Below are 14,440 nucleotides of genomic sequence, written 5' to 3'. Positions count from 1 at the left end.
AAAAGCTGACCACATGCTTCTCTGTCCATTCTAGGGCTGAAAAAATGCTTGGAAACTCCTAAAAAGTGGAAGCTCGAGAAACACAGAATCATGTATATTAAACTTCAGGCAGAGAGACTAGTTGAATACCATCCCCCCACCAACAAATCTTCTTGGGCAAATTATAAGTAAATTGTGGATGTACTGCTAGTCATGTTTGAGAAGAGATACATGGGTAGGGAGAAGTAATTGAAAAGGGAGGTAATGATATTGTGATAGATGGATATCTGAAAGCCTGAGCAATGTCAAAAACCTAGAGGTTAAAGCAAAATGGAATAGAAAACTAGAAAGGACCTAGCCTATGATGATTAAGATTTAGTGGGAAAGATGGTCAGTCAAAGCATATATATGACTTCTCTTCTCTCTAATGGCATTCTTCTAAAAGTACCCAAGAAGTGTGTGTGTGCATGTGTGTGTGTGTGTGTGTGTGTGTGTGTGTGAGAGAGAGAGAGAGAGAGAGAGAGAGAGAGAGAGAGAGAAAGAGCAAAAGAATAACCTGAATTATTAGTACAATAAGTTGATAAGAGATGCCAGCCCCAGGGAACAGACATTTGCTAACAGTCACCCTAGATCTAGAAACCTCAAGAATATTTACTGTACATGGTGCCAATAAGACCAGATTGGAACTGAAACAAATAAACAGAAATGCTCTTGGGTTCCAAAAATGTACTCCAGTTATGAAGGCAAAGGCTGGAGGCAGGGTTTGAAAGACTGAGAGAGACTCAGAACAACTGCCTTGGCCAGGGAGAAGGGGAAATTCAGGGACGACTGGGTAATGAAGTCAGATGCAGCAGAGGCTTTCCTGGGTAGCAGGCAACGGGGGCAGCAGCTCCGGGGTAGTGTCTCAAGTGTCCCTCATTGATTCACTGGCAAGCGCCTTGTTGAAATCAGACCCCAGGGAACAGGCATTTACTAAGAACAGCAGGCCACAGACAATGTACCAATGACTTTGAGGTATGGTTTTCCCAGGTGATCAGGCTATTTTGCTAATATATTGAAGAACTTCTTGGTAAATTAAGCAGGGGGCTGAGTATTATGTGTAGTGACATCATAAAGCAGGCCATCAGTGGTGGCAGAGTGAGGACCACCTTCCTCAAAAGACAGGGTTGTTCTACACGAGCCAAGAGGTCTGTGCACACTGGGCCTAGGATCTGGCAAGGTAACATTGCCAAACAGGAAATGGGTGGCTGGAAAAGGACAAGAACTAACAGATGCATTAATGGTATGGGTCTCTCTCCTACTTGTCCAGGCAATGCTGGAGAACTAAGAGAATGCCTAAGATAGCATCAAAATGGAAAATGAGAATCCAGGAAGAATCCACTCACCTGAGAAGATCAGACCAGGGTAGAAAACTCCCTGAAGAATAATTAGGGGGAAAAAGCAGCCTATGGAAAAGGTTTTGTGGCTTAAAGAGCACTTAGAAAAGGAGATAGAAATGACTAAAGAAAACAAAATTTTAAGAATACCTTCTCAGTATTAAAAGTCTTTCACAGGAATTACAGAGCCCTTTGTGGCTTAGCACCGTATACTTTCCTGATCTCACCTTGTGCCACACTCAGTCACTTCTGGAATTCTGTCCCCCACCCAATAATAACAAAGCACCCCTCCTTATTCCATAACCACGTAGTGTCAGAGAAGACCCACCGGGGAGTTAGACACTCATCAATTGTGAACGCAACTCAAATGGAATGAAATTTGGAATGAAAGAGATAGTTTTAGCAAAGAAATAGAAGATATAAAAGGGTGGAAACTTTATAACTGAAAACCACAATAACTCAGTGTGTGGGATCAACAACTATCCCTTCTGAATAACATACAGAGAACAGAGACTGAAGAAAAAATGATAAATTATTACAACACTGTGGGACAAGATCTTACATTGCTGTAATCAGAGTCCTGGAAGACGAGGAAAAATGTGCAGAGCTGAAAAAGTCAAGAAATAATGGCTGAAAACATCCTAAATTAAGCAAAATACATACTTCTTACACATCTGAGAGCTGAGGGAATGCCAAAGAGAATGAACCAAAAGAAATCCATACCAAGATATGTCACAGTCAAACTTATAAAAACTAAAAACAAAGAAAAAATCTTGAAAGCAGCGAGAGAGAAGTGACACCTGACTTTTAAAGGAAAAACAATTCAAATGGCAGCAAATTTCTCATCAGAAACAAAGAAGGCCAGGAGGAAGAGACACAACACTTTTCAAGTGCTAAAAGAAAACAACTCAACTTAAATGGCATATCCAGAGACAATATCCCCTTCAAGAGTGAAGGGGAAATTAAAACATTCTCATATGAAGGAAAACTAAGAGAACTGCCCACAGAATTATCCTCAAAGAATGGCTAAATAAAAAATAGAAATGAAATGATAAGAGAGAGAACTTTGGAACATCAGAAGGGAAGAAAGAATACAATAAACAAAAATGTGGGTATGGGGCATCTGGGTGGCTCTGTTGGTTAAGTGTCTGACTCTTGATTTTGGCTCAGGTCACGATCTCATGGTTCTGTAAAATCAAGGCCCCTGCTGGCTTGGGATTCAGCACAGAGCCTGCTTGGGATTCTCTGTCTCTCTCCCTCTGTTTCTGCCCCTCCTGTGCATGCACTGAATAAATACATAAACAAACATTTTTTAAATGGGTAAATACAATAGACTTTCTTTCCTCTGAGTTTTCTAAATGATTTTTGTTGGTGTAATCAAACATAACATCAATGTGCTTTTAAATGTGTATAGAGGAAATGTTTAAAGCAACTATATTATAAATGGAGACAGTAAAGGGATACAAAGAGAAGTGACTTTTATATTTCACTCAAAGTGATAAAATGATGACACCAATAGATTGTGATAAATTATGCACAAATATAAAGTAATACCTGGAGTAACCACTGTAAAGGCTATACAAAGAGCTATGCCCCAAAGTACTATAAATAAATCAAAACAGAACTCTTAAAAATGTCCGAGTCACCCACAAGAAGTCAGGAAGAAGGAAACAGCAAAACAAAAAACAAAAACAAGCATAAAACAGGAAAACAGAGTTACAGACTTAAGCCTTACCATATCAACAATTAGATTAACTGTAAATAGTCTAAATAGGCCAATTGAAAGAGAGATTGTCAGAGTAGACTGAAAAACTTGTCCCAACTGTATGCTGTCTGTAAGAAACTCACTTCAAGTATTCGAAGATATGAAGGTTAAAAGTAAAATGATGAAAAAGATATATTCTCCAAATATAAATGGAATAAAAGTAGAAGAAAAATAAAAGTGACAGCATTAAGTGGACTTCAAAGAGAAGACAATTAGCAGAGATGGAGAGACACATTTACAAATGATAAAGGGCCAAATGCCATGAAGACATAGCATTCCTAAATGTGTGTGCACCAAGAACTGGTAGAGCCAAAATGAGAGATAGATAAGTCACAAGAATCATTTGAGACTTCAACATCAATCTCTCAAAACTTGACAGAATAAATAAAAAAAAAAAAAAATCAGCAAGGATCAGGAATAACTCAACAACACCATCAACCAATGGTATGTAACCAGCATTTAGAAATGACTTGCTTTCAAAAACACCAGAATGCAAGTTCTCTTCAAGTGCACAGGAATCATGTATCAAGATAGACCACAGACTGTAAAACAAATCCCAACAAATTCAAAAGAATTGCCATCATATGGAGTGTGCTCTCTGACCACATTAGAATCAAAGTAGAAGTCAATAACAGGAAATCTTGAAAGTCTTGAAAACTAAACAATACGTCTAGACAATTCGTAGGTGAAAGAGGGAGTCTCAAGGGAAATTAAAAAGTGCATTAAACTGCATGAAATGGAGATGCAGCACATCAAAAATTGAGGGACATAAATAAAGTAGTGCAGAAAAGAAAATTTATAGCATTAAATAATATTAAAAAAGAGGAAAAGTTTTAAATCAATAGTCTAAGGTCCTTCTTCAAGAAACCAGGAAAAGAAGAGCAAAATAAAACTGAATCAAGCAGAAGGAAGGAAATAATAAAGGTAACAGCAGAATTCAATAAAACTGAAAACAGAAAAAGCAATAGAAAACACCAACAAAATAAGAGATGGTTCTTTTAAAATATCACTAAAACTGGCAAACTTCAGCAAAGTTGATAAACAAAAGAGAGAAAAGATACAAATTATCTGTATCAGGATATCTCTACAAAAGGATAATAAGGAAATACTACAAACGACACTACACTCATAATCTTGACAATTTAAATGATATGGACCTATTCCTTGGAAATACAAATTACCATAACTCACCATTATGAAAGAGTTTGAATAGTCCTATAACTATTAAAGAAATTGAGTGTATAACTTAAAAGAAATATCCAGATCCAGATGGTTTCACTGGAGAATTATAAAGCTACACCAACCAAGACACTGTGTTATTTGTATAAAGACAGACATACAGATCAATGGAGCAGGATAAGGATTCCAAAAATAGACCCGCATAAGTAGAGCCAATTGATTTTCAACGAAGGTGTCAAAACAATTCAATGTGGAAAGGATAGTTCTTTCTTTTTTTTTTTAATGTTCATTTGTTTTTTTTTTGGGGGGGGGGAGCGAGAGCGGGGAAGGGGCAGTGAGAGAGGGAAATGCAGAATGCGAGGGAAATGCATAAAAGCCCAAGCAGGCTCCAGACTCTGAGCTGTCTGCACAGAGCTTGATCCAGGGCACAAACCCATGAACCGCAAGATCATGACCTGAACTGAAGTTGGACATTTGACAGACTGAGCCACCCAGGTGCCCCAGGATAGTTCTTTCAATAAATGGTGGTGGAATATTTGGGCATCCACAAGGAGAGGAATCTTGATCTATAAAAGTTCTAGAGAAAAACACAGGAGAAAATCTTATTGACCTAGGGGTAGGCAAAGATTTCTTATATAGGAGTACAAAGTGCACAAACAAAAAAAAATAAGTAAATTAGACATTATCAAGTCATAAAGTTTGGCTCTTCCAAAGACAGTCAAGAAAAATGAAAGGCAAACCACAGACAAGGATAAATTATTTGCAAAACCTATATTCAATGAGGAATTTATTTCCAGAATATGTATAGAACTCTGACATCTCAGCAATCAGCAAAACAACACAATTAAGACTTGAGTAAAAGATTTAAGCAGACACTTTAGAAAAGAAGACTCAGGGGTGGCTAATGCTCGCCTAAAAAGAAGTTCAAAGTCATTAGTCACCGGGGAAATGCAAATAAAACCACAATGAGCTATCACTACATGCGTATTATCTTGGCCCCAACAAAAATAACCAACTATCAAGTGAAGGAAATAAAAGATTAGTATAAATTCTTGTCCACTGAGCAACTGCAATGTTCACAGATTGCTGATGAGAATATAAACCGTACATTTTGAAAGTTTGGTGATTTTTTATAAAGTTATACAGACAGGCACTATATAACCCAGCCACGTACTCTAGGTATTTACTCACAGAAGATGAAAATTTGTGTTCACATAGAAACCTGCACGCAGATGCTTATAACAACTTTAATAAACATCCAAAGGGGAAACAACACAAATAACCAAATGGGCCTTTATATACAATAGAATACCACGTAACAAATAAAAAGAGACAAATTAAGGATACATAAAACACTGTGGATTCATGTTTAAAGCATTATGCTAGATGAAAGAAGCCAAATAAAAAGTAGTACATACAGCATCATTCCATTTTTATGATATTCTAGAAGCGAAAATTATGGTAACAGAAAGCCAATCAGCGGGCGCCAGGGACTAGGGAATGGGAAGAAGGATTAATCACAAAGGGCATAAAGAAAATTTTTGGGGTGACAGAAATGTTCCGTGTTATGATGATGAATATATTTGTTGATGTAATCAAGCCTGCACTCACAAGTTGTAAATTTTATGTATATTATATCTCAATAAAGTTAACTCTCTCCAACACAAAACAAGTGAACCAAACTCTTCATCAATTTAAAAAACACAACCACATGGGAAAAATATAATCATTTCAAATAATTTTGTAATATATTACTCTGACCAAATACACTGATGCATAAGAATAAATCTTAAACATCATATTGAGTAAAAAAGAGCAAACAGAAAAACAAGTAATTCACTTATATTACCTTCAGAAACAGAAAAAAAACTTAGTTTTGTTAAAGGCTATAAACATAGGGGGGATAAAAAGTAAAAATAAGGAAATAAAGAATTAGTATAAATTCTTATACACTGATAATTGCTAAAAAAGGAGGGAAGGAGAATAATCCAGGAGGGCCCCATAAAAAGATTCTGGGGTGTGATGATATTTCTTTTTTTTTTTTTTTTTGGTCTTGGTATTGGTAAAGATGTGGACATTTCATAACTTTTCTTTAAAAGAATGAATATGGTCTCATAAACTTCACTGTAAGAATGTCATATATCTCTGTATTTAAAAAACTTAATTATAGCCATTAAAGAATAGAGATACAGGGGCGCCTGGGTGGCGCAGTCGGTTAAGAGTCCGACTTCAGCCAGGTCACGATCTCGCGGTCCGTGAGTTCGAGCCCCGCGTCAGGCTCTGGGCTGATGGCTCGGAGCCTGGAGCCTGTTTCCGATTCTGTGTCTCCCTCTCTCTCTGCGCCTCCCCCGTTCATGCTCTGTCTCTCTCTGTCCCAAAAATAAAATAAAAAAAAAAAAACGTTGAAAAAAAAAAAAAAAGAATAGAGATACAATCAATAGCTTCCAAACTAATAAAGGGGAAAAAGTATCATAGAAATTCTATTGATCCAAGGCAGGGAAGGATTAAAAAAAAAAAAAAAAAAAAAGACACAGCTGAGACTGAAAACAAGATAAACATCTCTTTGAAACAGAAACTGAAAAAAATGCAAGCGGTCAGCAGGGCTGAGCCTACGGGCCTGCTGAGCTCTGGGTATGGAAGCAGCAACTGGGAGTTTCAGCTATGTAAGGTGACACACCAGAAAAAGATCCATCCAGCACAAGGAATTAGAGAGCTAGAATCACAACTCAGTGCCAGGGACTGGGGTGGAGTTGCCCTGGTCATGAAAGGGCACTGGGAAGAAAAAAATCAACAAACTGTGGCTGACCAACACAACATGTGGCTACAGCTTTTAAGAAGCTACGGGCATAAGGAAATGGGAAGACACATAAACAGCCTCGTAAACAAGAATGGAAACCAACCACCTGCTGGCTCAGATCATGATCTGCATTCTGTCTATGCCACAGGAGAACTTGCGCATTAAGCTCTCATTATATTACATAAGACCTGGTTCTGGACTGGGAAGCCATATGATTCTAGTGAAGGCAACCAAACATGTGAGACTAAGAGACTGAGAGACAGAACTTCCCACTCCAAATGAAGCTGCAAACTACATCCCAAAACATATGAAATAACTACACACAGTCAACAAAATCACTAATTAGAGTGTTTTGACAAAAGCTTTCAAATCAGTGGGTTTTGAATGTACCTGAAAATAAAAAGGAATGAAGTTCTCATACATGCTACAAAATAAACACCCCAAGACATTTTGCCAGGTATAATAAACCAGACACAAAAGGACAAACACTGTAGGATTCCACGTAGGTATCTAGAATAGACAAATTAATAGAGACAAATAGCAGATTAGTGATTATCAGAGCCAGGGGGAGGAGGCATAGGGAGTTGTTGCTTAATGGTTACAGAGTTTCTGTGTGGATTAATCAAAGTTTTGCAAATAGCCGTGATGGTTACATAACACTGTGAATGTAATTAATGCCACTGAATTGTACTCTTTGATACTGTGAAAATTGTAAATTTTATGTTATACATCTTATCACAATAAAAATAAAATTTTTAAGGCAAAATAGAGCTCAAGGAAGATATACACATCCACAATTATAGTGGGGGGTGCTTACATGCACATTACCTGTCATAAAATGATAGAACTAGTGAACAAAAATTAGAAAGGTTATAGTACACTTAAATAACAGACCTAAACTGCTTGATTTGTGTAAACTGCTTACACACATGTGTATATAAAGATTGCTCCCAAGAAATACATAAAATATATTATTCTAATGTGTACATAGCATATTTAGAAAAGTTGCAATGCTTTGGGTATTCTTTCTTGGTATCTGGTCAAAAGAATCAATAGTGTATAAATTATAATCTCTGCAATAAAATTAGAAATAAATTTAAGATTGTTTAAAAGGAAATTTGCCTATAACCTTTCATATTTGAAACCTTTAAAATGTAAAGAGGATATCATAATAGAAAAATCATAAATGAACACATGTGAAAGTGCTACATATCAAAATTTATCAGATGCAGTTAACTGGGATTTAGAGGTAAATTTACACAATTAAATATATATACATATATACTATGTATAGGTGCATAGTATATACATATATACCTACATATAATCAAGTGATTTTAGGGTGCCTAGGTGGTTCAGTTGGTTAAGCATCCAACTTCAGCTCAGGTCGTGATCTTACAGTTCATAAGTTTGAGCCCTGCATCAGACTCTGTGCTGACAGCTCAGAGTCTGGAGCCTTCTTCAGATTCTGTGCCTCCCTGTCTCTCTGCCCCTCCCCAACTCTCTTTCTCTCTTTCTCTCTCAAAAATAAATAAACTAAAAAATTAATTTAAAAAATGAAATGATTTAAAATTAATTAGTTCAACATCAAGATCAAGACATTAGAAAAGGAACAAGAATAATCTGAAGAAAATAGAATATAGAAAATAATAAATATGAGATCAAAAATCAATGAAATGGAAAATAAAAAAAAAAAAACAAGAGGGAATTCACAATCTTTTTTTTTTTTTTTTAGTTTCAGGTGTACGATTTAGTGATTCATCACTTATATACAACACCCAGTGTTCATCACAAGTGTCTTCCTTAATACCCAATACCCATTTAATACCCAACACCCCTCCCACCTCCCCTCTAGCAACCCTCAGCTTTTTCTCTACAGTTAAGAGTTTGTTTTATGGTTTCCATCTCTCTCTTTTTCCTTCCTCCTCCCATATGTTCATCTATTTTGTCTCTTAAATTCCACATATGAGTGAAGTCATATAGAATTTGTCTTTCTCTGACTGACTTATCTCACATAGCATAATATTCTCTAGCTCCATCCATATCATTGCAAATGGCAAAATTTCATTCCTTTTTATGGCTGAAAGTAGATTTATACTTTTATTATGGTAACAAATAGTTGTTGAAGTGAGATCTATAAACATATACAGAATTATTATATTTAAATTCATATAGAACAATATTTACATTTTTAAGTTACAGCTTTGAAATCAGAAGATGAAGTACAGCTTAAGTTTGCAAGAAAGAAAGAGAAAAACACAAAATAAAAATAGACAAAGCAGTAAAAACATAACTATCTGTTTCTGATACGTAGAAATGCTCAGAAAGCTACATCTTCTTAATCTTATTGTCCAAATCATTAAAATATGGATGATTCAGTGCCATTGTGCCAGAAATTCATTTGGCAGGATCATAGACCAACATTTTTGAGAACAGATCCAAGCCATTTCCATCCAAGTTTTTGACACGGGATGCCAGACTTCCTGGTTTCCCCTTGGGGAATGTATTCTTATAGTCCTATAAAGATTCCACCTCTGGCCACCCTTCATTATTGGGGGTGGCCAAAGCTCTGAAAATTCTGAAGAGTTAATCAATTTCTGAATCCCCATGGAAAAGTGGTTTCTTAGTTGTTAATTCTGTAAACATGGTGCCTAAACTCCAAATGTCAACTGGAGTTGAGTAGTGAGCTGACCCCAGCATTACTTCTGGAGATCTACACCAGAGCATCACTACCTCATATGGTATATTCTAACAGGTATTCCAAAAGCTCTGGCAAGGCCAAAATCAGCCAGTTTAATTGTTCCTTTGTCATCAATCAATAGATTTTGAGATTTTAAGTCTCTGTGCAGAACTCTTCTGGAGTAGCAAAACACAGTCCCTTGTAGGATTTGGTACAAGTAACTCTTAACAAGTGAAGATTCCATGAATTGACCAGGAGGGATGGAATCTAAGTATTTCTTGACATCCATGGAAGAGAATTCAAAGATGAGATATAAGCTGGAACCTTGCATAAGCACGTCTTGAAGACTGACTATATTTGGATGACAAAGTTCTTTTAATAGAGAAATTTCCTGAATTGCAGTACTAGAAACCCTTCCTCTTCACTTTCTAGTCTGATTTTCTTCATGGCTACCACTTGACCTGTAGTTTTGTGTCTACCCTTACACACAACTCCACAGGTACCTTCTCCAATTTTTTCTATTTTGGTATAGTCTTCCATAGTTAACCAGTGAGGTGGTACGTCCCGGCTTTTATCCCATGACGAAAGTGGTGGTGGCTACCACATCGGCATCACTCTCGCCTCAACTTCCAAGAGCCAGGTTTTTCTTTTTTTCTTAAGCACTACGTTTTTAATATAATTGTTTAATCACGAATAGAGCTTAGTGATTGAGAGAAAAACTGTGCCACTGACTAACAACAAGGAAAAGTGTAATTCAGACCTAAAGGGAAAAATACAAAAACCTTAGCATCAAACAGACCAGGAGTCAAATCTGGACTCTACCATGTCCCATTGGCGTGACCTTTAGCAAATATCATTTCTCTGATTCGGAGTTTCCTCCTCTGCAGAGTAAGGATCACACTGCTCACCTCACAGAGAGCTGGGAGAATTAAATGAGAAATCAGGTGTTCAGAGGTCAGCATTACTGCCCAAATCATGGTAGGGGTTCAACAAATATTAGTTCCCTCCTACTGCCTCCCATGCAACTTTTATCAGCAAGCATCATAAAAGGGTTTGGAAACTGCTAAAATGTATTTCCTCGTGTCTGGATTCACATTATATATATATACCACAATTTCTTGATCCATTCATCGGTCTACGGACATTTGGGCTCTTTCCATAATTTGATTACTGTTGATAATGCTGTTATAAACATCAGGGTGCATGTATCTATCCCTTTGAATCGGTATTTTTGTATCCTTTGGGTAAATACTTTGTAGTGCAATTGCTGGGTCGTAGGGTAGTTCTATTTTTAATTTTTTGAGGAACCTCCATACTGTTTTCCAGAGTGGCTGCACCAGTTTGCATTCCCACCAGCAATGCAAAAGGGTTCCTCTTTCTCCACATCCTCACCAACATCTGTTGTTTCCTGTGTTGTTAATTTTAGCCATTCTGATGGGTGTGAGGTGATATTTCATGGCAGTGTTGATTTGTATTTCTCTGATAATAGTGATGCTGAGCATCCTTTCATGTCATATGGCTTTTTAACATTAGTTCGCTAGTTAAAACAGTAAGGAAAAATAAACATAGGATATTAGAATTGAGAAATAAGAGCCCAAACTGTTTGTATTTCAGATTTGACTATTGTCTACATAGAAAATTCAAGAATATCTATAGATAAACCCTTAGAATCAGTAAATGTGGTTAGTGATGCTACTAGATACAAAGAAAAGAATCTACAATCCTCATATATCTCCAGTTATAAAGTAGACTTTTTTCTACTACTATTAGGGTAGTAGAAAAAAATATTCCATTTATAACAGTGACCAAAATTTATGGGTGTCCACAAAGAAATCTAAATGATTTTTTACAAAACAAACTACAAAACATTATTGAAGGATGGAAAAGAAAACATAAATTAAGAGGAAAAAATGCCAACTCCAAAAATTGGAAGACTCTCCAGCAAAGACGGAAATTCTCTTCAAATAAATCTACAAATTAAATATAAGCACAAAGCCCCACCAGAGTTTTCCATGGAAATTGACAAAGAACCAAAAATCTCAAAGACAAATTTGAAGAACAGGAAGGGAGACATGTTATAAAGCAACAGTATTTAAGACTGTCTAGTATTAGCCCAGGGACAGATAAATCAAGCAAATAAAACAAGTGAGCAGTAGACTCAAAATAGCCCTGCTCACATATGGAAACCATATATAACAAGTATGTTCAAATGGATACACCATTCAATAAAAAGTCTGGTCCAACTGATTATGAATACAGAATAAAATTAGGTTACTACCTAACATAATATACTGAAAAAATCCCAGTTGGATGAATATCTAGCTGCAAAAGACAAATTAGTGTTTTAGAAAAAAAAAGTAAGGTAACATCTTTATGACATTATTGATATTGATAGTTTTTATTTACATTACAAATAAAGACTTGGCATAAACCAAGAATATAAGGTAAAATGACATTCTATTGACATCTCACCACTTGCAGATTTACTTTTGAACATGTGGGCTTTAAAGTTGCCAAGAAAGGGGAGTGGAGAGCTTTCAACTGGCTTGGAAGTAATATGTAACTTCCACTTAACACTCAATTAGCCATGATCAGTCCCAACTTAATTGCAAGGGAGCCTGGGAAACATGGGGGTGCACTTGGAACCTGGGTGGTAGGGGTGACTAATACTTGGCTCTTCCACAGGTTCTTGATCTATGATTTCTATATTTCATTTAATTAAGCCCTTATTAATTTTCTATTGCTGCTGTAACAAATTACCAAAAACTTAATGCCTCAAAACACCTTCAATTTATTGCATTGCACATTTGGAGGTCAGAAGTCCCACATGGATTTCACTGGGCTGAAACCAATATATTGGCAGGGCCATGTTCCATCTAGAGGCTCTATGGGATAATTCATTTTTTCTTGTCTTTTTGATCTTCTAGAGGCTGCCAAAATTCCTTGAACATGGCCCTGACCAACAATCAGATCATTTCAATCTCTGCTTCTATCATCAACTCTCCTTCTCAGACTTTCCTGCATTTCTCTTTCACTTATGAGGAAACTCATGATTACATTGGACACACCCAGATAATACAGGATAATCTCCCCGTCTTGGGATCCTTACCTTAATCTCATCTGCAAAGTCCCTTTTGCCAGATAAGGTCACATATCCACAAGCTGTGAGCATTAGGATGTGGCCCTATTTGTAGAGCCATTATGCTGCCTACCACACATGGAATGATCCAATTCTTGTAAAACATACAAACACACACACATAACTAGAAATTTATATGTGCCTATAAATGCAATTCTATATGTGTAACAGGATGTTAAATTTAAAGATGTAATAAATTATATTCTAAATGGCTTACTACACTATATTCAGAATTTGAAATAGGGTAAGTAAAACTGGTTGAAGCTAAGAGATTTTATGAGAAAGATTTCTTTAGAACAAACTATGAGTGTTTGTCACATACACACCGAGGGGAAGGGTGGGGGGGTATGTTAGAGGGTACTAACTTCTCTCAGGAAGGAGTCCTGTAAGAGCACTTAGAGGGTATGACATAAGTTTCTTGGAGGTGTGGGGCTGGATGTTACAGAAAACTAATATGTGACAAAGGCCTCAGGATTCTAATGGAGAGGGGCTGTCGCTGTTATCCTGGGGTGGCAGAAGACAGAAAGCGAAACCGGGCTCTGTTGGGAACATGCTAAACTTCCACTGACGTGTGGCAAAGGATACAAGAGTATTTCCTGTGGATCAGAACACAAAGGAGAGAGCTAGCCCGGAACCTTTACAACTCTTACTCATGAGGTTGACATTGAGATGGGACCCCAGAAGAACATCGGAATGGAGCGCACGCTGAAATAACAGAGACTGAGTAGTATAGCTATCAAGAGATGAGAATGCAATTTTATATGTGTAAACAGGATGTTAAATTTGGAGATAAAAAACAGGTATATTCCAAATTACTTACTAAGCTATGTACAGAATTTGAAACAGAGAAAGTAAAACTGTCAGTGAATGAAGAACATGTAAAAAAACACCCACGCCCAGGAGTGACACCAGCATGAAGGTGGAACAGGAAGTCCCAGTCTCTTATTTCCCCACAGAGACACCAACTCAATGATATACAGACTAAACTGCCTTTGTGAGAACTCGAGAAACCAGTTAAGAATTTGCAGCACCCCTGGGGAGGGCAAAGTCAAGAAGAGCCACATGGAAGCTGGTAAGAAAGTTTGTTGCATTGACCCGGCATATCCCCTCCCCTTCTGCAGCACGGAACATTGGTAGAAAATGCCCAACCTGTGGCTTCTCCCTAGGGAGAGACAAAGAAAAGTGGAACATCTATCAAACACTCTGGCCTTTCAAAAGGCTGTCCCAAGGACTAGTTTTTGTCTCATTTAACTCAGTTCTGACAGGAACCAATATAGTTTGGATGCCTAGGGGCCACTGAGAACAAAGGCTAGCATGGTGGCTTGTTGCAACACCAGAGAGATTGAATTACCACGGGCAGTCACCAGGGAAAGGAAATATTATAAGCTCCTGAAAAAGAAACAAGGCAAGCTTCTTTAACACAGAAATCACATGCACAAGCTCAGAGAAGTCACATATGCATAAGTGAGTTGAGATGCTCCAGAATCTCTAGCCAGCTTGATTTTTGAAGATCTTCCCAGTACAA

The 14,440-nt window shown here is 37.1% G+C and overlaps 1 long non-coding RNA gene and 1 pseudogene across 1 annotated transcript in view; both read right to left on the bottom strand.

The window, feature by feature from the left end:
- Positions 1 to 14,440, bottom strand: part of LOC132679063 (uncharacterized) — a 103,004-nt gene that overhangs the window by 67,723 nt on the left and 20,841 nt on the right. The gene's annotated exons all lie outside the window — the stretch shown is intronic.
- On the bottom strand, positions 9,425 to 10,335 carry LOC132679061 (cyclin-dependent kinase 1 pseudogene; annotated as a pseudogene).

This window comes from Panthera onca, chromosome A2 (assembly GCF_046562875.1).
Source record: "Panthera onca isolate mPanOnc1 chromosome A2, mPanOnc1 haplotype 2, whole genome shotgun sequence".
In the NCBI taxonomy this organism is placed as follows: domain Eukaryota; kingdom Metazoa; phylum Chordata; class Mammalia; order Carnivora; family Felidae; genus Panthera; species Panthera onca.
Note: the sequence above shows the minus strand (reverse complement) of the source record. Positions and strands in the feature narration are given on the sequence as shown.